We start from the raw sequence: 26,801 nt of genomic DNA, 5'->3' as shown, positions 1-26,801 counted from the left end.
CAATAACAACAACAACAAAAAAAAAACACAACAACCACAAACTATTGGATAAGTTAACAAAAAGTACAATTTCTTATATTGAGGAACTTTCTTTTTAACAGTTTTCATTCTAAAACTTAAGGTCTTGGTGACTTAACATTTAAAAAAAATAATTGATTTAAAAATAAATAAATGACAGCAAAGTTCATTACAATTCTTATTACACACATAAGAGCACAAGTTTTCATATCTTATTCTAAATGGAGAAAAATTGAGGGCATTCCCTCTAAAAACTGGAACAAGACAGGGATGCCTCTTTCACCACTTCTACTTAACATAGTTCTTAAAACACTGGCCAGAGCAATTAGACAGATGAAAGAAATTAAAGGGATACATATAGGAAAAGAAGAACTTAAATTAACACTATTTGTTGATGATAATAATTCTATACCTAGAAGACCCAAAAAGCTCCACCAGAAAACTTCTGGAACTAGTAAATGAATTCAGCAAAGTAGCAGGATATAAAATCAACACCCATAAATCAAAGGCATTTCTGTATATCAGTGACAAAAACTCTGAGAAGACAATGAGGAAAAGTACCCCATTCACAATAACCTCAAAAAAAAGATACTTAGGAATCAACTTAATTAAAGAAGTGAAAAATCTATACAATGGAAACTACAGAACCATAAAGAAAAAAATCAAAGAAGACCTTAGAAGATGGAAAGATATACCTTGTTCTTGGATAGGCAGAATTAATATTATCAAAATGACCATATTACCAAAAGTGCTATACAGAATTAATGCAATTCTGATCAAAATACCAATGGCATTCCTTATAGAAATGGAAAAAGCAATTATGAAATTCATCTGGAAAAATAAGAGACCCAGAACAGTTAAAGCAATCCTTAGCAGAAAGAGAGAATCAGGTGGCATCACTACACCAGACCTTAAACAGTATTACAGAACAATAGTAACAAAAACAGCATGGTATTGGTGACTTCACATTTTATTAACATTTTAAACATCATTTAGATTTTGCCTCATATTAAAACATCCCAAAAGATAAGTCTGAACATGTATATACTTCTCCAAAAAATAGTTATTATTTGTTTTGTTCTAAGCAGTGTCTTGATGGTGAGAATTAGCAATGGTGATGATAAACTTCAGGAAATATCAGCATAAAACCCTGCAAAAGAATGGAAGTATGTAAGTCTTTATAAAACCATTTATGTTTTTGGTACTGGGGATTGAACTCAAGGGAATTCAACTACTGAGCCACATCCACAGCCCTTTTTTGTATTTTATTTAGAGGCAGGGTCTCATTGAATTGCTTAGGCTCTCGCTAAATTACTGAGGATGGCTTTGAACTTGTAATCCTCCTGCTTCAGCCTCTCAACCTGCTAGGATTACAGGTATGCAGTCACTGAGTCCAGCTATGTCAGAATTCTTTAAACCAAGTTACACCCACAAACTTTTAACCTGTTCACTGAACTTTCCCAAAAGCTGTAACACATGCCCTTTGATATGTGCATTGTATTTCCTATAGCTTTGCTCTCTCTATTTGGATTTCTGTCCGTTACTGCCAAATCAGTTGTAATGACTATATAATAACACCATATTATTACACTTGAAATTGCAACTTTGTTCATATGCATAGAGAATGCATTCATCCTTCCACACATCTCTTTAGTGACGCATGCCTGTAATCCCAGCAGCTCAGGAGGCAGAGACAGGAGGATCGCAAGTTCAAGCAAAAAAAGGCCAGCCTTAAGCAAAAGCAAGTGCTAAGAAACTCACTGAGACCCTGTCTCTAAATAAAATACAAAATAGTGTTGGGGATGTTGCTCAGTGGATGAGTGCCCCTGAGTTCAATCCCTGGTATCCTCCACCCCTGACCCTACTTCCAAAAAACAAAGGTTCATTTGGTCAGGAATCATCTGTATAGCTTACTGACTGGACTGAAATTTTCAACACTGAGACACTGCTTGGACCTAAATAAAAGATAAATCAATGGTTGTTGGATAGCTGAATATTAGAGAGAGGACATGGTTTAAGGAGGGAAACACTAGCAGTTTAAATAAAAATTATGCCTTTAATGAGTGGAATTGAGTGTGGAAACTTTGTACTCTCCAGATACATTCTTTCCATCTACTTTTACTGCTTTTCCAGGACTATAAAGGGTGTGGACTTTGTCCTCCATTGTGCCTCTTGTTATGTCTCAAGTTGACCTTAATGTTTGACTTGGAAGTATTATTTTAATGAGCAATTTATTGTATTGTAGGAGGAAAATGAACCAAAGTTATTTAGAAGGAATAAAATTATCTGAAATTTAAAATAGAAACATGCACACAAATTATTAGAAGCTTGTGTAGAAGAGATCTAGATAAAACAAGGTGAAGAGAACTAAAAGATATTTGCTTTAATGCTAGCAAAATAATTGAGAGGGTAAGGCTGTTTATAGTTAACCATGCAGAATAGAAATCCCAGAGGGAGCAAGCAGGTCTTGATTCAATTTTGGTCACTTTGATAATGGGATCCATTTTACTAGAACATGTATCATATAGATGCAAAAGTACATTTGGACTAAATAGCTGATCTAGCAGAATATCTCTCAAAAGATAGTTTGAGAGAGGTTGATGCAGTAGATAATATGTGAGGTGATCTATGAAAGAGCAACTTAAATAAAGAGATTACAGACAGGTGATAGATGAATAGAAGAAAAAGAGAGAAGGAAAGAAAGCTGCTGGGACAGAATTTAACAGTATCTCACTGGCTCAATTACAAGTAGTGCCAATGAATCACGTTCCTGCACACATACCTGATCTCTTCAATCATCATTATTGAATGAATGGGACTTTGGACTCAACAGTCTTTCTCTCTCCAGTTGTATTTATATAGGAAGGTTGCTGCTTTTACTTAGTATGATGACTGTTCAGGAAGAAATTAGACAGTTCAGGAAGAAATTAGACGTAGAAGCAAGAAGGAACAATTTGTTTTTTATCATGTTCACGTCTTTTCCCTAGGCACCCTGAAGAGTCATCACAACTTCAAACAAAAATATTATTTTTTTTCCTTCAGATTCAGGAAGATGTTTGTTATGCAATGAAATTTTTAAATCCCACAACAGATGTAATTTTTTTTGAAATCTTTGAAACAAACAAATTTAATAATCAAACAAAGAAACTTAGAATGTACAAATATCAAGGTATATTGTCAACACTATGTGTAAAATAAAATATCTTAACACTTTTGTATTTTTGTCTTCTCTTCTTTCTTGGCCTTTATGGTCTCAATGCTAAGAGTAATGTGAAATGTCAAAAAATATTCATGACTCTGTCAAGGAGAATAACTATTTGTATTTTTTAAAACATTAGTTTTATGTTGTATGTTCTTATTATAAAAATATTTGTTGTGAATAAACTGCACCACAAACTTTACACTTATTTTGTTAAATTATATAATGGATATTGTGGACATGAAAAGTTTAGAATCCTACATCTTATGTAGTTTTGATTTTATAATGTATGTATAATGGATCTAGAACATCAGATTTGTTCTTACATCTATATTAAATAATGAATTATTTGAATGATGTTATTTAATGTCATGTTTTTAAATAATATGGAAAACAAGTGTAAAAAATGAAACACAGGAATTCATAGCCCATATAGCACAGAATTTTAAATCTTTTTATAACAGAGGCATAAAAATTCACCATTTGTGTTTTTGTCAAAGGGTTACCTAATTTAAAAGCATTATCCTAAAAAGCATATCTTACTTTAAAAGACCTTAGAATCATTAATAAAATAAATGTACTATATTAAGAAACAAAATCTGTACAAGGAGGGAATAGGTGTATACATACTGATAATCTGACAACTATTACAGGAATCCTGGCAGACAAATGTTTGTATAAAATTATGTGATTTACTACAAAATAAAATAATTTTTAGACTTTAGAAGCAGTCAAATAAATGGAACAGACAATTAGTATCACAGCCCTCTTGGCAATTGCTCTTTGGCAACCTAATTTTATCTCTGAAGTGGCATGTTGTGAAAAAAAATGAGAGATTTTCAGTAGTTCTCTTTTACCCATGGGAATATATTGTACAGGTGATGCTCAAAGCTGCTGCTTGTACTAAATGTTATATTTACTATGTTTTCCCTTATGAAAATAACTTCAATAAACTTTGACTTATAAATAGAAAAAATGAGAATAACAACAATAAAAATAAAATAGAACATTTATAATAATATACTGTAATAAAAGTTATGTGAATGTGGTGTTTCTCTTAAAATATCTTATTTATGTTTAAATTTCATATAAAGGAGACATTTTATGGCTTCACTTTGTCAAATTCAAATATCTGCTTCAACACTCTGAAACTTCGGGGACAGTATTAAGTGAAATGAGAGTTGTGTGGACATAGCTCTGTGATAGCATGACAGTTGATCAGATAGCTGAGCAATCTAAGAGACTAACACCTGGGGAGTGTATGCAGCATATATAGCTGCCCAAACGGATGATGCCTGCCCCAGCTGGGACAGAGCAGGATGTTGTGAGACTCCATCATGCTGTTCTAAAAGGCTCAAGACTTTAGACTTATGAATTGTTTGTTCCTGGAATTTTCCATTTAGTATTTTCAGACAGAAATTGACTATGAGTAACTGAAACAGCAGAAAGAAACAAACAGACAAGGAGGACCCACTATTGGGGAAAATAATTACAAAAAAGTTTAGATTAAAATTTGGCTATGTTCTAAGCATGGTGGAAGTCAGGCTAGCAAAGGATATTGTGCATCCATTTTTTTTTTCCTGTAATGATTCAATTTGCAATTTCACACCATCTTAAAGTTTTCTAAATTTCCTCTAAGTTCTAATGACTATATACATAACCTTGTGTCTTTCATGAACCAGGAATGGTATGCATTGATTCATCTATTAAACTATAAATAAACACAAATAATGTCATAAGAAATATAATTTGGCAAAATTTAGATGTGGCACAACATGAGTTTCTCATGTAACAATAGAGGAGACACTTGAATATTGAAGGATGCTTGCTTTCTACCTACCTGTCAAAACAACATAAAGGCCAAAGCCCTGAGAATATGGAATTCAAGAAATTATTATTTTTTTTGAATGCACTATTGGAACCACCAAATATCAGCCAGGCCCTGAATGGCAAAGTTGCTGAATTCCCTCAGAGCTGATTCACTTTGTATATATCCTTTGTACGGCCTAATTGCTGACCCACTCAAAATCAAAATAAAGCAGCCTCAACTCATTAGAGGTTCTATTCTCTCATGACTATAAACTTGAGCATACTTTTGTGATGTGACCAAACTTAGGATGCCAAAAGCACGTCCATCACTGCATTTTTCCATCTTCTGTATCTCCTCTATTCATTCCCAGATTGTGTGAACAGGAAAAAAATGGGGGGTGCTGGAGATGTGGCTCAAGTGGTAGCGTGCTCCCCTGGCATGCATGTGGCCCAGGTTCGATCCTCAGCACCACACACACACAAAGATGTTGTGTCCGCCAAGAACTAAAAAATAAATATTAAAATTCTCTCTCTCTCTCTCTCTCTCTCTCTCTCTCTCTCTCTCTCTCCCTTAAAAAAAAGATCAAGCATATAATGGTGCTATGGAGACAGATAGTCACAAATTATTTCAAGGGGTAAACAGTTTTTGGGTGGTGCTGACTTTCTCCCAGCAACAATATCACATGCCATTAAAGCATCTCCATATTAATTTTTATAACAAAGCAAAATATCTTCATTACTTCTTTTGCTGTACACTGGAAGGAATATTCCTAGTGCCCTCTTGTTAAGAAAAGTACAGCATGATATTCTGCTTTTATCAGCAGGTGAGATAAGTATGGACAAGCCCCTGTTAGTCTGTATGTGTGCTGGCTGTTGCAGTTATGAACTTTTATACAATTTAAAGAACATCTTCTGGTTTGAGTGTTACTTATACTTGTTTTGAAATATTTTCCCCGAGTATATGACTTGTAAATTTGTCTTGATAATTTTCCTCTGACTAGCTCTATTGCAGTATAACTCTTCTAAATAAATACTTCCATATGATAGCTACATCATCTCCATTGTCAGGATTCAACATACCATATTTTTCTCCATTTCATATTTAAAGTAAGTATTCCATGTCTACTTTTAATATCACATTGAAAAGAGACTAAGAAAAGCTATATTAAATTTTCTAATATTTTCAAAATGTATGTTAAAAAATCTGCAAGTCCATATATATGTAAGAGATTATTGTCATTGGATTATTAAAGTAAATAATGTTCTAAGCAGTAATGTACAAAATGGATAGACCTTCCCATTCCAAAATTATAAGCAGAAATGCATGCAACTTTGATACTAAAATGAACAGAATCATTAGGTCAACAAAATCATATCAGACAACAAAAAGAAGTAAGACTTATCATGTAGATTTCAGTATCTGACTATGCTTTGAATAAGTGCTTTTATGCATAGAGTACAAGAGTACTATTCCAGTAAATTATAAACATTAAAGTAATGAATAAACTTCTAAGACATTTTATTATGGACCTTTGTATCATTTAGAAAACAGCATTAGAGATGTAATTATAGAAGTTTAAAAATATAAAGATTTCTTTCCTTTATGTATAAGAAATCTACAAACTGGTAATCTATTGTTAATGTGCAAGTGTTACATTGTCTTCAGAAACAAAAGCTAGTATATTTCCCTTTCCCTAACCTTATACATGACTTCCACTTCTAAGGTTACCTCAAACTGCCATCCATCAATTCTGTATTCCAGGCCAGCAGCAGAAAGTACAGAAAAGTGAAAAGGCATACCCTCATGCTGAATCAATACATTTAAGAAGATGTTCCAGAAGTTACATACAATTTAATTTAACACAGTTGAATTCAGATGCAAAAGATGCTTGTAAATGTGGCTCAGCTAACGTTGGAATTTATGTCATCAAATGTAACCATGAACATTAGAAGACTAATAAATGTCCTATGATATACACAGTAAAGACATTGAATTAATTATTTGAGTAATGTGATATATCAGAATATTAACAGGCAAAAATAGCACATTTATTAAAAAAAGTATTACTTGTTAGTAGATTCTTAATGTGATGTTAATAATGCAAAAAGTTACTAAATTTGTAAAAGTGACCAAATATATAAAATATGTAGTAATTTGTAACATGATTGTCAATGTTTTATTTAGGGATACTTAGTAAAACACTATGGTTAAGAATAATTATATATAAATGTAGATATGCCATATATATATATATATATATATATATATATATATATTATAAGTGATTCAAGATATTCTACTTGTTAGTATGAAATATAAAAACATAAAGACAATTCACAATAGCTAAATTGTGGAACAATCACAGATGCCTTTTGGTAGATGAATGGATAGGAAAACTTTGGTATATATACAGGATGGAACATCATTCAGCATTAAAAGAGAATAAAATCATGGCATTTGCAGGTAAATGAATGAAGTTGGAGAATATAATGCTAAGTGAAGTTAGCCAATCCCCAAACACAATGACCAAATGTTTGATATGAAAATACTGACTCATAATGGTGATGGGGGGCATGGGAGGAATGGAAGAACTTTAGATAGGGTCAAGGGGAGGGAGGGAAAGGGAGGGGGAAAGGGTATGGGAATGATGGTGGAATGAGTTAGACATCATTACCCTAAGTACATGTATGAACACACAAATGGTGTGATAATACTTTGTGTATTATCAGTGACTTGAAAAATTGTGCTCTATATATGTAATATGAATTGAATTACATTCTGACATTGGGTATAACAAATTAGAATAAATAAATAATTTAATAAAAAAAACAAAAACAAATTAACTAAAAAAATTCAAATGTATAATAAAAAGAATATTATCTCAAGAACATATGAATATGAGGCTATATTTTATATGTAGTATATTTACTGTGCTTTACAGTTTAATAATACATATATTGATATATGATATCAATAATTATATATATATATATATATATATATCACTATCTGTGTTGTGTACTATATCTGTTAATATTCTCTTTGTGTTAAGAAATAATTAAAACGGGGCTGGGGATGTGGCTCAAGCGGTAGCGCGCTCGCCTGGCATGCGTGCAGCCCGGGTTCGATTCTCAGCACCACGTACATAGAAAGATGTTGTGTCCTCCGATAACTAAAAAATAAATATCAAAAAATTCTCTCTCTCTCTCTCTCTCCTCTCTCACTCTCTCTTTGGAAAAAAAATTTAAAAAAAAAGAAAAGAAATAATTAAAACACTGTATTTGCCTCAAGGAAAAATTATCTTTATCATTTAAGAGAATACTCCTGAAAAAACACCAGTAATTACATTGTATTATATGTTTTCTAAAGAAAAAAATAATTTTGTTCTGCAATATAGTTTTACTCTGCACTATTCTAAACACTTTCATTTAAACAGGATCATTATGAAAATGTTTTGCATACAGACATATTTTTTTGAATGTGTTTTTTAAATTATAATAAAGTTTATGGGCTCTGCATGTTATTTTAATATTTTCAACTATAACTGGAATTATTTAAGAGCATATGAATTTGCATATTGCTGATAATCCTTTTTCATTTTCTCTTTGTGCTTTAGCTGTTGCATCTACTGATAGTGGTAATTATATGTGTTTATTATCCATGATTATCTCCAGATATATGTACATTTTCTTTAATTAGACTATAAACTCTAAATGGAAAATCAAAATGAAGTCACTGCTTGTCTCAGTGTAAGATATTAATTCTCTTCCTTTTATTCAGTGCTTCCTAGATGCATGCTGAAAAGATTTACTTGGATGGGGGTTAAAGAGTAAAAAATCAATGTAGTAAATTATGTTACAGGGAAGAAATATATGGATCACAAATTTTTATTATTCTCACTCCCACTCCTACATGTTTCACACTCATAAACTAGAACTCACAGGAACAAGTAATTTTCAAATACATAGAATAGCCTGATGAGGAAACTTTTCATTATTATCAGTATATACATGTCATCAAAGTATAACAATATACTCCACAAATAAATACAATTAATAGCTGAGTTAACAATAATAATAATAAATTCTGATGAGTGGAATTAATTAACATAAATTATAGAAAAATTATTTAATTGTATATAGTAAAATATGTTATTGATGTAAAATAAATTTAAACAATTTTCTCAATCATTTAACAATTATTTTGGTGGAAGATTTAAACATAATTATCAATTCAGGACCAAATATGAACATGAAGAATCAGAATCATCCCATTGAGGATGACTGTATGTCATACCCTTTTCTCCATCAATGTTTGCTTGTCAGGTGTTCCAGGAAGTACCTGCCTAACTTTGAGCCAGACAGCTCTTACAGTTCAGGCAATCCCTGATGGGTTGACAGCTAAAGTCATTCTGTAACATTGTTCACAGCAGCCAAGATAAGATTCCTTCCTTGGAATAGAATCTGTATCTATCATCGAGAATTTTTTGCTTTTTAGTTCTTTAAAAAATCAAAATAATCTTTCCTTATAATTTTTTTTCTTAAATGCTTCCTTCAAAATTGCTAATGCCAAGATCACAAGGTGCAGGAATTAAAAAAAAAATACTTATGTAATTTCATAAATTTCTTTATACATAAATCAGGACTAAAACATGTTTTGCATACAGAGATATTTGCCTTTGACCCTAACAAGTTGATTGGTTTGTGAACTATATTTGTAGTGAAAATATATACTGCTGTAAACTTACCATTAAGTCTTGAAGGATTATTGCTAAATCAGTTAGTTTCATTGCTATCTCTATAGTCAGGTTGATGCATAATTTCAAATGGATCAGATTATTTGACACTGAAATGCATTTCATGAAGGGAGGTAGGGTATGTTTTAAAATTTGCTCTGAACAACACAGTTTTGATGATTTATTGGAGGTCTGCTTTTCTTGAAGGAAGAGGAGAGGATATGTGGATAGGAAGTATTTAGAATGAACCAGACATTATTATCTTATGTAATATAAAACTGCATGACCAATGTGATTCTACAACATATACAATCAGAAAAATGAGAAATTATACCCCATGTATATATATCAAAGTGCAAAAATGCATTCTACTGTCATGTAGAACTAATTGGAACAAATTTTAAAAATTATTTTTACAAAAGGCTTCTAGTTAATGTTATATGTGGCATCATTCAGATAGTGTGAGCTCTTCCAAAAAAGTAGTTTCCCTATGAAAGCACAACTGAAGATCATGAAAGGAAAAGTGTCATTATGTATCTTAATGGGACAAAAGGCTTAATTTCAAATGTTACCATGATTTAAAATAATTTAAAGTCTAGTATTTTAGTAAAGTTATTCTCTAGATCTTTGTCCCAAGAGACAGTGCTTCAATCTTGAAAATGACTGGCCTAATCATGCTGAATTTCAAAATCCTTTCAATGATTTTATCCTGAAAACACTGGCAGATCATGGAAATTAGAGAAAAACATTAACAGAAGAACCAATTTTCCTGGCTTCTCTCATGACACTCCAAGCTATAGGGAAGGAAGAGGTCAGGCAGTAATGCTCAATACGGAGATGTCACTTATGAGAATGAAAAGTTCCAGAGCTGTTTCCAGGGGTTACTCTGATTCACACTAAATCAAAATATTTTTTCCGTCATTATCATAGATAAAATTTGGTCATTTCTATTTTGGGCAATGCTATTTTGTATTCCCAGTTATCTAAATAATGGCACAATATTAAAATATCAATGGGAAAACAGAAATAAACAAACTTTAAATTTATCTTTTTATAAGCCAGTTAATTTTATGATATTTTAGGGCTCATCTTATAACTGAAACAGTAAAAATTAATCACCAGCTTTTTCTCCCATCATTGAATATTCAACTAAACCACTTTTTCTTGAATTCTTAGATGTTTATAAATTTTAGTGTTTTAAAAATTATAATAAAAATGTAAGTTAAAATAAATTAATTCAATGACCAAGTAGCTTATGGACATTGAAGAAAACTGGTAAAACTCATAAGAAGAATTATATTAACATGACATAAATAAAATATAATAAAGCATAAAATAAAATGAAACTTTGTTTTATTAATGAAAATTGTGGGCATTTTAATGACATGCTTGCTTTATAGATTCTATCCACATAGGTGTAGATTCAATTATATAAAATGAGGTATTCATAGTTGCTTTAGTTAGCATTTTTTTTCATCGTTACTGATATATCCAGCAAGAATGTCCTAGAGGAGGAAAAGTTTATTTGGGTTCATGGTTTCACTGTGACCAAAATACCCAACAAGAAATGCTTGGAGAAGGAAAATTTTATTTGGTTTCATTGTTTCAGAGGTCTCAGTTCGTAGATGACTAATTGCAGTGCTCTGGGCCCAAGATGAGGAAGTATATCATGGAGAAAGTGCCAGTGGAGGAAAGCTGTTCGGCTCATGATGGGGTCAGGAAGCAGAGGTAGAGAGAAGGGACAAAGGGGTTAATGGAAGAACAGTTCCTTGGACCCTCAGTAACCCACCTCTTCAAGTCACACCCCATCTGCCTACAGTTATCACACAGTCAGACATTCAAGCTAGGATAGGCAGATTTTGTTACGGTATGATCCAATTATTTCACTTCTGAATATTTTTACATTAACAGGAGCACTTGGGATACCACATGTCCAAATCCTAACAATGGGATACATAAACTTAATGGGTACTTTTTCCCTTAAAGCAAATTCAGGGAGACACATTTACATATAAATTTATATGCCTAGAAAAAATTTTGCTCATCATAAACTACAAATTTAACAATTTTCTTGTCATGTAATTCAAAAAGATTTTCAAAAAGTATTTATTTTTAGAAATGTTCACTTTTTTACAGCACACTATGACAGTGAATATTTTTCACTGCAAATTAATTAACAAAAATTTACTTTTAATTTTTAATTTTGTTAAATTTGGGAAATTGAATCTCAATTTTTGACAGGTAACTTAAATGCCAACTAGATTAATATCCACTTTATCAATAACATTGTAAGTATTTTACTAAGTCATTGTGTTGTGTAATGCAAAGTTTTGGAGCTGGATTACCTGCTTTCCAGTTCCAAATCCGTTGCTATGTAGCTCAGTGGCATTGAGCAAATTTCACCATCTCTCATTGCCTCAATTTATTGGGAGACTATTTAGGAGGATATTGCAATAATGCATAAAAAATATTACAGTTTTGCTTAACTCAGAGAAGTCTCTGGTAAGATTAACAAGTCACTAAATGTAAAAGAACCAGTGACGTGCTTTAGAGACAAAGTTTATTTCCATTGTTTTAATAATTAAAATTTCTATATGAAAGCCTTTCATTCATTTGGAATCAGTTTTAGCATATGGCATAAATAAAGTTTATTTCATATTTTTCACATTTTGAATGCTTCATTTGTTTGTTTGTAATAAGTGTTTTTATCAGAATGGCTTTGTTTTCTGAGAAATACTTATCTGAACCAATGTTGAGTACTATTCTCAGTATTTGGTGGGTACATTTAACCATTGACTCCAAATGTTTGAAAAAACTATGTTCTACTTCTGTGTGACCGCATTCTCTTTGTCAATCCCATGCCATCCACCAGTGATTCTTTACTCATCCTCTAAACTTTATTTTATTTTTTTTGTATATTTTATTTTTTAGTTTAAGGTGGACACAATATCTTTATTTTATGCAGTGCTGAGAATTGAATCAAGTAGCTCACACATGCCAGGTGAGCACGCTACCACTTGAGCCACATCCCCAGCCCCTTATCCTCTAAACTTTAAATTTTAAGAATGTCTCAAATCTTGGTCTCTTGGTCTTGAGCCTTCTTTCATCTATAGTTGCCTTTCCATCAGATCTTCTTTATTTACATAATTTTATAGACAATTGTTATGCTCAAAAATCTCAAAATTATTTCTTTGTGCTGATATAATTCTCTCTCTCTCTCTCTCTCTCTCTGTCTCTATCTCTGTCTCTGTGTGTGTGTGTGTGTGTGTGTGTGTGTGTGCGTCTTTTGCATTGCTGTGCATGAAACTCAGACATTACACATGCTGATCACATGCTTTACCCTAATCCCTTAATTTTCACTATTCACCCATAAGCCATCTCAAAATTACTTTGTTAAGTAACAGGTAGACTAAGGAGATGGGAATATGGCCTTTAAAGGGTTAAATCTATAGCCTGAGCCTCTGTTCTAACTCTCTCCACTTCTTTCTTTGAAGCAATTTGTACAAGCCTTTCTGACCCAGCAGTGGTTTTAAAAGATAACAATGTTACAATCCTTGACCTAGAAGCTTGCTATTTTCAGGGTTGGTCTTCCTTCTTAAAGCTGAGGGTTAGATGTCTGAAAACTCTTCTACTTATAAAAAAAGCCACAAGTTACCCTGATGTGAAGATGATCTGGATAAAAGAGGGCATGACCTTTACACAAGCCAAAATGATCAAAAGTTGTCTTTAGGTAAAAACATGCAAATTAGGAACCTAAAAATCAGAAGCAGTTCTACTTTCAGTCAAAAGTTCAGAGGCAGTGCTTGGTCAGAATTCTCTATAAACCTCTCCTCCTATGCCAGAAAAAACTGGGACACAAAGAAGAGAGTTGTTATTCTCCTCTCTGAGAGAAGCCACTCTCCCCGTTGACAGTATCTTCCCTCTTCTTTCCCTTCTAATAACATTTACTAGTCTTCTAATAAGTCTGGTTTTTTGCTTGAAGTCCTCTTGTGCAAGGGCACAAAAGTGACAGCAGAATGCAATCTCTGATAATATCTTTCTTATCCACATTAGGTATCATCTTATCCACATTACCACCTAGGACTAAGATAGTTGTTTTTCTATCCATACCTAACACACTTGTCACTTCCTTACCTTCCATCCTCAGCACACTTGGCAATACTAATCTCCAGGTGCTGAAATTTAGAATTCATCTATGATTTCTTCTTTCTATTTTCTCCACACAGTATGGAATTAGTTCATTTTACAAATTCAAAGGTAAGAAGGTTATGTTTTTAGTCATACAAAACTGACATTACTTCTTGTTTCTTGTGGTTTCCACTTATATAATACACTGTAGATTACTTAATCTTCCTAGGTTTGATTCTTTCTATCTGTAAAAGTAATGGTTAAGTTGCAACTTAACTTTAGAATTACACTGAAACCTGTATTGTCTTCCTGAGAGCTCCCATCTTACATTGTTCATGTATTTACCTGACACCCGGGTATTTGGTTTTCTCTTTTAAAAAAAACAACACTTGGATTCATTTTTATGACATTAAAAAAATGATAGAGACCATACTTGTATGAGTACTGACATATGTGAAATTAAAGAATATTGGCTTGTTTCTTGAAGACAACTTAGTCAGACTACACATTCACTACAGTACAGTATTTATTTATTTGCTATGCTGACAAAAATAAATCCACATTTTATTTTAAAAAAGAAAATAAACCCCTTCCTTCAATCCAATATTACATAATATTAACAAAACAACATGATAATCATGTTGTTTCTGTTTTTTAAAATGTTATCTTTTAGTAAGTATTTTAACTTTGACAAATGAAGACCTATACACCTACCTTGTCATTTTGGATGTATTTGGTGTTGCTTTTGTCCAAATTTAGTCCCCCCAATTCAGATTACACAGTGTTAATGCATTTAAATTTTTTGAAAGTTACACCAGGTGACAGAAAGCTTTGCTTCTTTATCTTATAAAAGAAAGAAAAATAGAAATAACTTTATTTTTCTTGAAATGTTCCAAATGGTAATTAACTTAAAGGTATTTTAAAGATTTCTTGCCAAATTAATGAAGGAACATCTCAGATTTATATATAAAGAAAATTCATTAACATAAAGCCTTTCAACAATGTATAGTTTTCAATTAAAAAAAAAGGAATTCTTGTTTAAGAAAAAAAAAATGTTTGCCCAAATCATTGCCTACACAGCACATTTGTTCCTAAATTTTGATTCCTTTATCAGATGTGCATGATGTCAATTCATCTAGGTGTTGCCAGTATTCTTTCTTATCTTAATTTGTTTTTAAACTCAGAGAAATTCTGAACTCCATTCCCACAAATTAATTTATAACTTAAGAAAACATTTCAATCTAATTTCTTTACATGGATTATCATAAAACAGTCTAAATAAACCACTTTAATTCATTGAAATCATTTTGATTAATGTATGCACTCAAGAGTGGGGAAGGAATTTTATTAATATTTCTAAATACACCTTTAGAGCTTATATCAACCATCATCCAGGTGAGTCTTAGCAAAAGTGTAATATGTTCCTTTGCAAAATCAAAATGGATCCATACAACTAATGTTGGCAATGGACATAGGCTACCTGTGTCCTCATCACTGATTCTTTTAGGCATGGAGAAAAATGTTTTTCAGCCTTGGGAATTCTATTTTGTCTCCCTTCTAGTAGGAAATGTTTTTTGTTGTTGTTGTTTTGTTTTTTCTTTTTGTTTGTTTGTTTCTATGGTACTCAAAACTGAACCCAAAGTTGTTCACATCTCCAACCCTTTTGATTTTTCATTTTGAGATAGGTTCTCAATGAGTTGTTAAAGCTGACTTGAACTTGCAATCCTTCTGTCCCATCCTCCTGAGTCCCCAGGATTATAGACATGTACCACTGTACCCAGAAGGGAAAATGCTTTTATCAGAATTTTAATAGATTTGGCAATTTTTTTTATTAAATCAGACTCCCTTGTTTTTATCTTCTTTAGAAAAGGTAAAAGAACACAAGTAATTCTTAAAGAAGAATTGATAAAATTCACAGAGATCTTCATAATTTGTGGGCTGAGTTAGTAACAGGCCACTATGGTGTCTGGGATTATTACCTCTGATGCTAAAATGTCCTTGTTTAAGTAAATTCTGTAAGGACTAGAGAGGTCTGTTCTTATCAAAAAGGCCAGAATCCTTATCTCAATACTTTCCTAAACAATGTGTGTAGTATTGCTTTTCAAATCTGATGCCTGGTCTTCTGGAAGGGACCTGAGATAAAGATCTCGATGGAAAGGTCAATATCATGCATTATTTACAACTAGCAAAACCAAAGCTCTTTAAGGGATTGTTCCTGAATTACTATTTCAAGTACAGAGATAGAGGTCTTCAAATCATGGAAAAGCTACTCAACTACAAACTCATTGATGATTCTTAGAATTCTCACAGCAGCAAACACAATTTGCAAGTAGACAGTTTCCATCATTGATCTGTAAATCATGCAGATCTCTAGTCAAGATAGAAATATCTACCAGTTGAAGTCTACAGAGAAAAATCTATAGATTATCACATTTAATCTGCATCCCTTTATTCTTTATTTTTCTCACTATCTATTTTCTTTCTTTCTTTCTTTCTTTCTTTCTTTCTTTCTTTCTTTCTTTCTTTCTTTTAACATGCCACTTATTTGGGTCTTTGAAGGTAAATAATACATGAAGCTGGACCCCAGGCCCTGATAATGCCAGAACTGGGGGTTCAAAACGTGGCAAGGTTCTCAAGAGTTCAGAAGTGTCAGAACTAAGGTTTACAAGCCAGAGAATGTACATGATCCATACATTCTGTTTAGCAATTTTGCCATTTATCAGAAAGAGACCCCCCCAAAATCTCTCATAATGGAGAAATTTCAACTCCTGTTAATAAAGAATGAAGAATGCCAAAAATATTATGTTGTTTTATCTTCACTTTTCTTGCACAGTCTGCAGCCTGAGCTATCATAATGTCCAACACACTGCAGCTGAGGCTGCAGTATGAGTTGGAGATCAGTCTTTCTATCCTTTACATCACCTAATGCTACTCAGTGATTGATGGCAGAGAGTTCTTGTCAGGACAGCCATTTAGCAAGCACTGAAAGTATAAAAGATTGATTTAGTTTGTAAGATTTAAATTTACAAATAAAAAAGCTACATGCTTTACTTTTTCTTCTTGTTCTCTTCTTCTTTCACATGACACTTTTCCTTATATTTTTCTTTCTCTTTGTCATCTTTCCTATTCTTTTTGCTCTCTTTGTTTCCTGCCCTTCTTTCTTCTCTGCATCCCAGTTGGCAATCTTGTTGATGAGGTTGTGCAGGGCACCTACAGAGTAGATCAGTGAGGCCACTACACCACCTCCATTGGGTCCTTAGTCTTCAGGTAAAAGGCCTTGACAAATTCCTGCAGGCTGACATCAGGCAGTAGGGTGAAGACGTCCTGCAGCTGGTAGATGGTCTGGTGGTTGATGGACAGCTTGCCTGTAGCTAGTTTTTCCAGGTAGCTCCTGATATCGAGATGCTTAGAGGTTCCTTCAAACCATGGAGTTGATTTGTAACTCCCTGGGAAAGAGTGTCCATTATTGACAGTGTCTTTGATGTCCTGTAACAAGTGTATAACCCCAGCTTCCTCAGCTTCTTCTGCTTCAACTTCCCTGATCACATGCTCAAATATTTTTGAAGTTGTAGTTCAATCATCATGAACTTCTTCCTGTGAAATATATGCTTCTGTGGGCAGCCTCAAGTTCTTTGGCTTCACACCAATAATGATGAATTCTGAGTTAGGGCGGCATATGTTTTCATAAGTTCATTGATGATGATGTCATTTCTATGTAGTGTAGGGCCTGTGTGGTATCAGCCAACTATTCCTTTTCTGGCATTAACCTTCTTAAACATTCCATACAAGTCTTCCAAATAATCATGATTTAAGAACCAGACAGAACTAGCTTTGTCATCTTCATCAAAACAGACTGAAAATCGAACGGACACATCAAGTTCTTTTCTTTTGCCCTGACACCAAAAGAGTATACCACAATACAATTCTAGTTTCCAAACTTGACGACACATTGACTACAAAGTAATTCATGCTTGGAAAAAATTCAAACTTTATGTTTTTTTTTTTTTTTTTTTTTTTTTGGCAGACCTCCTTCTTTCCTTTGAACTTTCCTCAACTTCTTTATCCTCAAATCGCTTCAGGAATAAAGATGCTCAAGTCATACTACTATTATGCCCTGGGTTCTATGAAACCAATATTCTGAAACATATGCCCCATGCTTTATGCATTGGTGCCCCAATCTCCAACTGGTCTTGTTGTTTAAAAAGATACTGACACATCTTCTACATTTTAAGATTCCTCAAACCTGAATGCCACTTAGAAAATTTCAGGACTTACCATCACTGTGGGTTCAGGAAGCTATTTTGGACCAGAGAACAGAATTTTGGTAAAAGCTTTCAAGGCACAGAAGCCTCTGAAGGAGTCGAATTGCTTTCCTAAGATATCAATTTAGTCTTTTTATTGAAAAAGGATGGGCAAGATGACAGATAAGCAGGAGCCTGGAGGTAGGGAGTCAGTGTCAACTGAAGCCTGTCCTTTCCTCCATACTCTAGCATCACCCACCTTTCATTGAAGGGAACAGGCATCCCAGGCCCCCAACTGGCGGCAGGAGCAAGTTTCAGGGTGCACTTGGCTTCATGAACCCACATTGGTCTGTGCCAGTGGATGTGTCAGGGTACCCGACATCCCACCTTAGTCCCCAGCCTACCCAGGGCACTGTATTTTCCCCAGCATGTTGGTGACTCAGCAGCCCCAGCTCTCCCTAATTTTCTCTTCTAATGCCTTCAATTATGTTTATTTTAAAGTTATTATTCTTAATATTTCTATGGACATATTTTGTCATTGACTAGAAGGGATTAAGAGCTAGCTGTAATTTGTCCAAATTTTAGTAAAGACATGCTATTTTTGCAAATAGTTTCCTTAGGATGCCAGCTATCTCTTTTTATCACTGAATCCTTATGATGAAACATTTGGGTTCATCAAAAATTAGACTTGGGGCTGGGGATGTGGTTCAGGCAGCAGCGTGCTTGTCTGGCATGCGCGGGATGCTGGGTACAATCCTCGGCACCACATAAAAATAAAATAAAGATGTTGTGTCCACCGAAAAACTAAAAAAATAAATATTAAAAAATTCTCTTTCTCTTCCTCTCTCCCTCTCTCTCTCTCTCTCTCTCTCTCTCTCTGTTTAAAAAAAATAGACTCAGCACTCATAGACATTTTATCTGGCAGACACCAGGAATTAGATAACAAAAAGCAAAAACAAAACTAAACTAAACAAAAAGCTACTCAGGACATCCTAGGAGGTAAACAACAATGAATATAGCACTCATGAGCCATTTATAGAAGACTGCTTCTGCAACTAAACATTCAAAAAGAAGACTCTTGGAAAGATGATAGAGAGGGAGTGGGATATGTTTAATACATTTCGTACATTTGCAGATCTTAAAGGCAGGTTTCATCTACTTCTTCCCTGTGTGATGAGGTCTCTCCTTGATTAATGCTTGAATGGTTGATCAACCCTAACAATTGCTACTGGATTTGCTATAATAAAACCTACTGACTCATAGAACTGACTTCACAGAACCTAAATGATTTGGTAAGAAGAATGTTGACCCCTCAAAGATGCCCAAGGTCCTTATCCTAAAATTTATGAATATGTTAGCTTATGTGGCAAATAGATGTGGCAAAATGTGATTTAAGTTAAATGACCACAAAGTAATGACAATATAATGATTTTTCAGTGGTTCAAATATAATCACAACAATCTTCCTAAGTGAAAAGAGACAAAAAGATCCAGATTATTATCATGTATGAAAACTTCCAATTTGTTTCTACCTTTGAGGATGCAACAAGGAACTGTTACAATGATATGTTGAAGCACTAATTCCAAATTTGATATAAACACATTAGGGCCTTTGGGAGGTAATTATGTTGAGATGATATCATGATTGTGGTGCCCTTTTAATGGGATTAGTGTCCTCAAAAGAACATGGAGTTATGAGATCTCTCTCTCTCTCTCCTCCCTCCCTCCTTCCCTCCCTCCCCCTTACTCTCTCTTTGTCTGAGTGTGTGTGTATGGGTAGGTGTGTGTGTCTTTATCACTTCCTCCCCATCTACCTCTTTCTTCATTCTCTATGAATATGTACATGAGAAAGGTCAAATTAGTAGAGGAGAAGGTAGCCCTTTACCAACCACAAAGTAGTTCCTCAAAAAAAAAAAAAAATCTGCCAACATCTGGATATTAGACTTCCCAGACTTAATAATGAGAAATATATGTCAGTTGTCTATGGTATTTTTTCATGGCACCCCAAGGACCTAGCAAGAACCTAAGTCAAGGAATATGGTTGGATTCTAGAATCTGGAGAAAGACTTGTATTGAACTTCTAAACAAGAGAAATGGTAAAAAAAATTAGTCTATGTTGTTTTAAACCACTGTGTGACCATTTTTATAGTAACCATAGGAAGAAAACACAATTGGAAATTTAGCACATATTTCTCAATGCCAATACTATTATTCAGTGTCTATTTTGTACCTTTATTTCCATCCCTTTAAAGAATGAAACAAAACAAAAGACAAAAAAAATTCTTCCTAAATAATTCAATTTTTAAAAGAAGGAAAAACAGAGCCTCAAATCCAGAGTTTAAATCTTAACCACTCAAGGAAAAATCTTCAAAGTTTTCCTCTGTCATTTAATCTTTTGACAGCAGAATTTATACAATGCATAAAAGTTGAGAAATTTCATACTATGACTTAGTGATATCAGGAAAGCTATATAATGCATTAGGCCACAGAACTCAACCAAGATGCTAATGAAAATGCAAACCTGATGACTTTAATCAGAGAAGTTCTAGATCTCACATTGACCATTCTGAGTATTGCAGGGGGATACTTCAGGATAAAGAATGCAATACTTACATATCTATAGAAGTTTATGAGTTTTATAATACTCACAAGAAGTCCCACAGAACAACTTCATATATCATAATTTAGATAATTAGATACATTCTTCCATGGCAAACAGCCATGGTAAATAAATAAAATGGGTATATGATTGAGCTCAAGGTTCCAAGACTTGAAAGTTCAAAATCTAGTAACTACTACATCTGGTGAGGTCCTACTTGCTGGTGGGGACTCTCAAGGGGCGTAGGACATCACATGGCTAGACAGAACTTATTAGCTCTGCTCTCTCCTCTAAAGCCACAGTCTCATCCGATTAGCTCCCCACCCTTATTGCCTCATTGAAGTTTAACTACCTCCCAAATGTCTCACCTCTAAATATCATAGGCAGATTGTTTCCTGTCTCTTAAAACCTCAGAATGGGAGTTAAATTTCAGAATGAGTTTTGGTGGGTGAGTTAAAATATCTTCACTTCCTCTTATTCATAAACTCATATAGTCTCTCCCTACATTGTCATAAAACTGTTCTATATGATTTACAAAGTATGATGGGGTGACAGAATGTGACTGATGTGGCTTCCATTTTGGCCTCTGAGTCATTTAATCAGGAGGAATCCAACAGTGATGTTGTGAATAGCCCATGTGACATTAGGAAGAATGCAAATTAAGAAGAACTGAGTCCATCCACCCACAAACCAACAGCGATTCACCAGCAGATGTTCTACATAGTCAAGACATCAAAACACTACAGTGAATCTCACCATAGTGTACATCCACAAGACTGGGATCCTAACAGAATAAAACATAATCCATATTTGTATAAGCCAGTCAAAATAGACTCTACTGTCATATATAACTAAAAAGCACACATTTTAAAAAGTTAAGATTATTTCAGTTGCAGCCAATAAATAAATACATATTAATTTCTTGAAGATTCTTATAAAAAATCAGCTTTCTTAAAAAAAAATCAGCTCCTTTATAAGCTACTCCTGAAAATCTGACCTCCAAAATACTAAGAGAAAGAAAATACTTATTATTTTTAAATCATTATTCACTGGGATAATTTCTTATGCACAAATAGATAACTAATATGATTCTCATCTATGGTTTGCTATGCTTACTGGATGGAGAGTAAAATCTGTTCTTTTGGACTAATATTAATTTTTTTGCTCTTTGGGAATCAGATTAAAATATTGATCATAATCCTTCCTTTTGCATTTGTCCATAACATTATGATTTCCAGAATCTCAAACTGTTATGAATAGATGCTATCTTATTAAATGATATAAAAAATGTTCATCCAAACAAGGAATAGAAAAAACAATTTAATAGTGGTCAGAATAACTTACAGATAACTGACATAATCATGTATTTTAAACCTTCAGTGTGGTTCTGGATGGAGCAAGATTCACATAATAATGGCCTCTTCTGAATGTCAGATTGAAGGACAGGAAAGACAGCTCTGAAGTGAGAAAAGACTTAGGCCAATGTTAGTTTAGTATTTTTTTCTCCTCTCTCTGCTATAAACCTTTTTTTCTAGAAAGAAAATTTAAAATTTATTAAAAAAACAAAAAATAAAATAAATGTTTTCTTCAGGAAATAAATGAAAAAAAAAATTCTGAAGCAACATAGGTGAACAGCTTACCTATTCAACAATCGTTATCAAAACTTGTTTCATAATCTCCCCTTACTGTGGACAACCACCTGAACCTCTTTGCTCTAAGTGTTGCCCATTGTCAGTCTGCTTTTCATCTTGAGAGACTCACTTGACTCTTTGAGCTATAGTCACAGCGACAAAACTCTTCCTCTCAGTTCTTCCTATCAAAACACTGAAATTTTGTCACAGATATGTATCTCCTTGGCTCAGTGAGATTTAATAAATGTAGTTTTGCTTTAATAATGAGTTGTATGATGATATTTGTGGAGTTCCACTGGTAACAATATAAAATTATATTAACCAGGTTCATTTTCTGTAAGACCATTATTATGTCATGCCATAAAAACTCACCAGCATCCATTGCCTCAAAATCAGTTATTCCGCAGTCAACAGAAACATTTTGGCTATACACTGGATTTTAGGTACTCATTTATAGAATATGGATAAGAAAGGTCAAACAGAAGTGGATCTTCTTTCAGTGTATTTTCAAGTGAAAAATCATGTGCATAGATTGTTCTATGTTATGTTAAAAGAGAATCCAAGGGTCTGTGGATATAGCTCAGTTGGTAGAGTGCTTGCCGCACATGTACAAGGCTCTGGGTTCAATCCCTAGCATCACAAAAAAAAAAGAGAGAGAGAGAGAGAGAGAGAACTTTATTATATAATTTGTAAAATTATAAGCAAATTTTCGGTGGGTACTTATCTTTACCAGAGCACATACACTCATAAATGCAGTGCAGTGTATGTATATACTTGTGTCTGTTTGTGCATGATGAGGCGGTAACCATTGGGTGACTTATATAATTGTGAGAAATACTGTAATAAATAAATAAAATTGAATTCTGGTTTATTTATAAATGGTCATTTATTTGATTGAACTTTTTCCTTTAATGTAATATTATACCCCATTTTACATAAACACACACACACACACACACACACACATGCTTGCATATGTATATGTTCTTACTTTGCCACATTCTGCACATAATAATAAAAGGAATAACGTAATATTTCTATCGTGCAGCAAAACTAGACTTTTTTAGAGATACCTCAGTCTGAAATAAAAATTATTGCAATTTATACCTACTTCACAGATTAGTATGAGAATTTGGTGTTTCTTTTTCAGAATTTCAAGTTCGTATTTCAGTAAATGAGCACTGTTCTCTATAAAACCAGGAAATGTAATTCTTTTGAAAAACAATCTGGCTGGAAAAGTAGATATCATCATGGAAAGAAAGACAATCATCAGAAGTAATCACACAGAAAATCAAACTGCACAGACATCCCTCGCACTTAAGGTTAAGAACACTTTGCACTTTGGAACCTACACAGAAAAACCTATTGGGGATGAGTGTCTCTGTTACATCAAAAAGAAAACCAGTTGAAAACCCTCACTGGACACAATCAAAACACATGCAAAGCTGGTCAGGAACAAGGGGATCATTTTTAAATTAGTTCTGCTGTCAAGAAAGAGTAAAGCAAGACTTCCTTCACTAAGCAATGATTCTTTTTTCCACATCTCATTATTTTTTATTGTTTGCAACCTCATCAGCTTAATCCCTGGCTGTGTTCCATGAGAGTAGATGACAATTAAATCATCTCTATTATAGTGTAAAAGAAGAAGACAGAGCATTGCAGCATTTGAATTAATTTGTTTTATTAGAAACACTTTGTGACCAAATAACTTAAACTCCAGCTTCCCATGCACTTTAATCAAGATGAACATTTATTAGATTATCAATTTTAGAGGACATTTGTGATTTTAAAAATAGAGTTCATATTTTCTGGGTATCAGACAGCTTATAATTTAAAAATAATTCTTTTAAAGTTATAGTTGATGCCTAAAACCTTGATGACTTCCAGTTCTTTCTAGCATCTCAGTTCCCTTTCAACAAACTTGCAGTTTTGGCTTACTGTAAAACAGTACACTTATTAGCTGGAACCCAAATAATATTCAGTCAGTGGCACTTCCTTTTATATATGCCATGTACCTTATGCTCTATGATCTATAGCGTTTATGTTTTCCTTCCACAGCCCCAGTTAAAATTAAGGTACAATAATCTGATGGGGTCTTACTAATGTTTCTTGTTACATTGTAAACTCTGTCAGGAAAAGATAATCTACTCTCTGGTTTGTAATTTTATCTCCATTATTGAAACACCTGCATTATTTTATTACTGCTCTTGTAACAAATTTCTACAAACTTAGAAATACAACACAAGTGGTTTAATACAGCCCAAATATATTATCATATAGTTCTATGGGTTAGATATTTGATATGAGTCTAACTGGGCTAGAATGAAACTCTGGGAGCTAGTGCATTCTGTTCCTGAGCTTCTAGGATAGACTCCATTTCCTTGCTGTGTGCAGACTTCAGAGGCTGCTGTGTTCCATGAAGTGTGGTGGTCCCCTTTCTCTATTCATCAAAGCCAGAAATTTTGTATTTCTCTGCTCTTCTATAGTCTCATCTCCAGCTGATTCTAGCCAGCAAAACATGTCTATTTTAAACTCGTGATTCAACTGGGCCCACAAAAACATTCAGGACAATCTCCCATCTCAACATCCTTAACATAATCATGTCTGTGAAGCCTTTTTTTTCCTTTTTGTTTTGCTGTGTAAGGCAATATATTTACAGGTTCTAGAAACCAAAGCATATGCAGCTTGTTGACAAACATCAACTGAATATACATGATTCCTTACTCTTGAAGAGTAGAACAAGTCATGTACTTTCTTAGACACTTAAGACTTTTTGATTTTTTTCCTTACTTATAATATCAGTGTTGTATTAGTACCCATATTATGAAATATTTTAAAGATAACATTAGAAGATATATTTAAAATAATCACAACTGTGTATATTACATACACACACACCCACACCCACACACACACACACACACACACACACACACACACACACACCATGACTACTTATTTTCCTTATTCTGAACTCAACCCTATGCCCCAATAAAATGAACATTTGATTGAGAAATGTAGTATATATGTCTAGCAAAACAGAACACAATATTTGAAGACCATCAATCTATAAATTTCTTTCCCATTCAAATGAGGGAATTGATTAATGTGTAATAACTCATGAAAAAATATTCTATCAGTGAGATGTATGCTAAATAAGTAATATAAATGATTTATTCTAATTGATAATACTTAATTAATCCAAATATGACAGAATTACTTAATTATAACTGAATATAAAACTCTCAAACTGTAATTATGATTATCATGATACAGGTATACTAATTTTATCTGCTATTTCACTGTGGAAATGGATAACATATCTACAATTTTAAGTGCATTCCTTCAAGTATCAAAAAAAATCATAATACTAAAATTATTTTTCTTTTTGGCTTTGATGTCCTTAACAAATCTATATCCTGACTCACTGAATTTATGAAAGAGGCACAAACTAATATGAGGTGTATTTAAACATTGTGCTACTATTTTTTTACCTATTGATTTTTTTGATTTGTTCTTTTTAGATATATATGACAGTAGAGTCTGTTTTGTCATATCATACATACATGGAGTATAACTTTCCATTCTTTGCTTGTACATGATGTGGAATTACTCAGGTCCTGTATTCATATAAGAACATAGCAAACTTATGCCTGATTCATTCCATGGTCACTCATATACCCATTTCTTCTCCCTTTTCTTCATTCCCCTTTTTCTCATGAATAGAATGAACTTCTATTCATTCCCTTTCCCTTCATTGCTCTGAATAAATCTTCTTGAAATATTGATTTTTCAAAGGTTCTATACATATTTGATGCATTTATCTAATCCAGGTGAAATTTTGGATTGAAAATGTCAGACACCTTGTGAATGACTAAAGTTTAGGATTGATTTAAGATAACACTCATATTAGCTAAAACCTAATTTTGATTGAGGAAGAGGGAATAGGTCCTCAGAGATTTAAAATAAGCCTTCAATTTGGAAATTCACCTTGTAAAAAAGATCTTCACTAATAAATTAGTAAATAAAATGTCTAAAAGGATGAAAGGAGTGTTGCTTAGTTAAAAACATAAATCATTGTGTCAAAAACAAAAAATCAATGAGGATTTTGCTAATTCTGAGTAATTTGCTAATTCCCAGGAAAAATATAGGAAAAAATAGCTGGATTTATGGTTAATATTTTAGCATCCTTATCAATAAAGTTTGCCACATTGTCATTTAGTATTGAGGTAAATAATTCTTGGTAATTTGAGCACCCTCATTTATCACTTAGATCTGGAAAGAACTGAATTAGGATCCTAAATGTTTTGTTTTGTTTTGTTTGGTTTTTTTTATGAAAAAGATATTAGGGGATTGTATGATGTTTACAGTTTGCTAAATCCCTCTCTTTTATCATTCATAGTCTTTTATGTCCTCCCAAAAGTTTTCACATTCTGCCTTT

The 26,801-nt window shown here is 33.2% G+C and overlaps 1 pseudogene; it reads right to left on the bottom strand.

Annotated features, from left to right (window-relative positions):
- Positions 1 to 16,937: 16,937 nt before the first annotated feature.
- On the bottom strand, positions 16,938 to 17,840 carry LOC143641214 (26S proteasome non-ATPase regulatory subunit 7 pseudogene; annotated as a pseudogene).
- Positions 17,841 to 26,801: the final 8,961 nt, after the last annotated feature.

Source organism: Callospermophilus lateralis, unplaced genomic scaffold, assembly GCF_048772815.1.
Source record: "Callospermophilus lateralis isolate mCalLat2 unplaced genomic scaffold, mCalLat2.hap1 Scaffold_91, whole genome shotgun sequence".
Taxonomy (NCBI): domain Eukaryota; kingdom Metazoa; phylum Chordata; class Mammalia; order Rodentia; family Sciuridae; genus Callospermophilus; species Callospermophilus lateralis.
The sequence above is the reverse complement of the archived record's forward strand: the minus strand, read 5'-3'. Positions and strand labels throughout refer to the sequence as shown.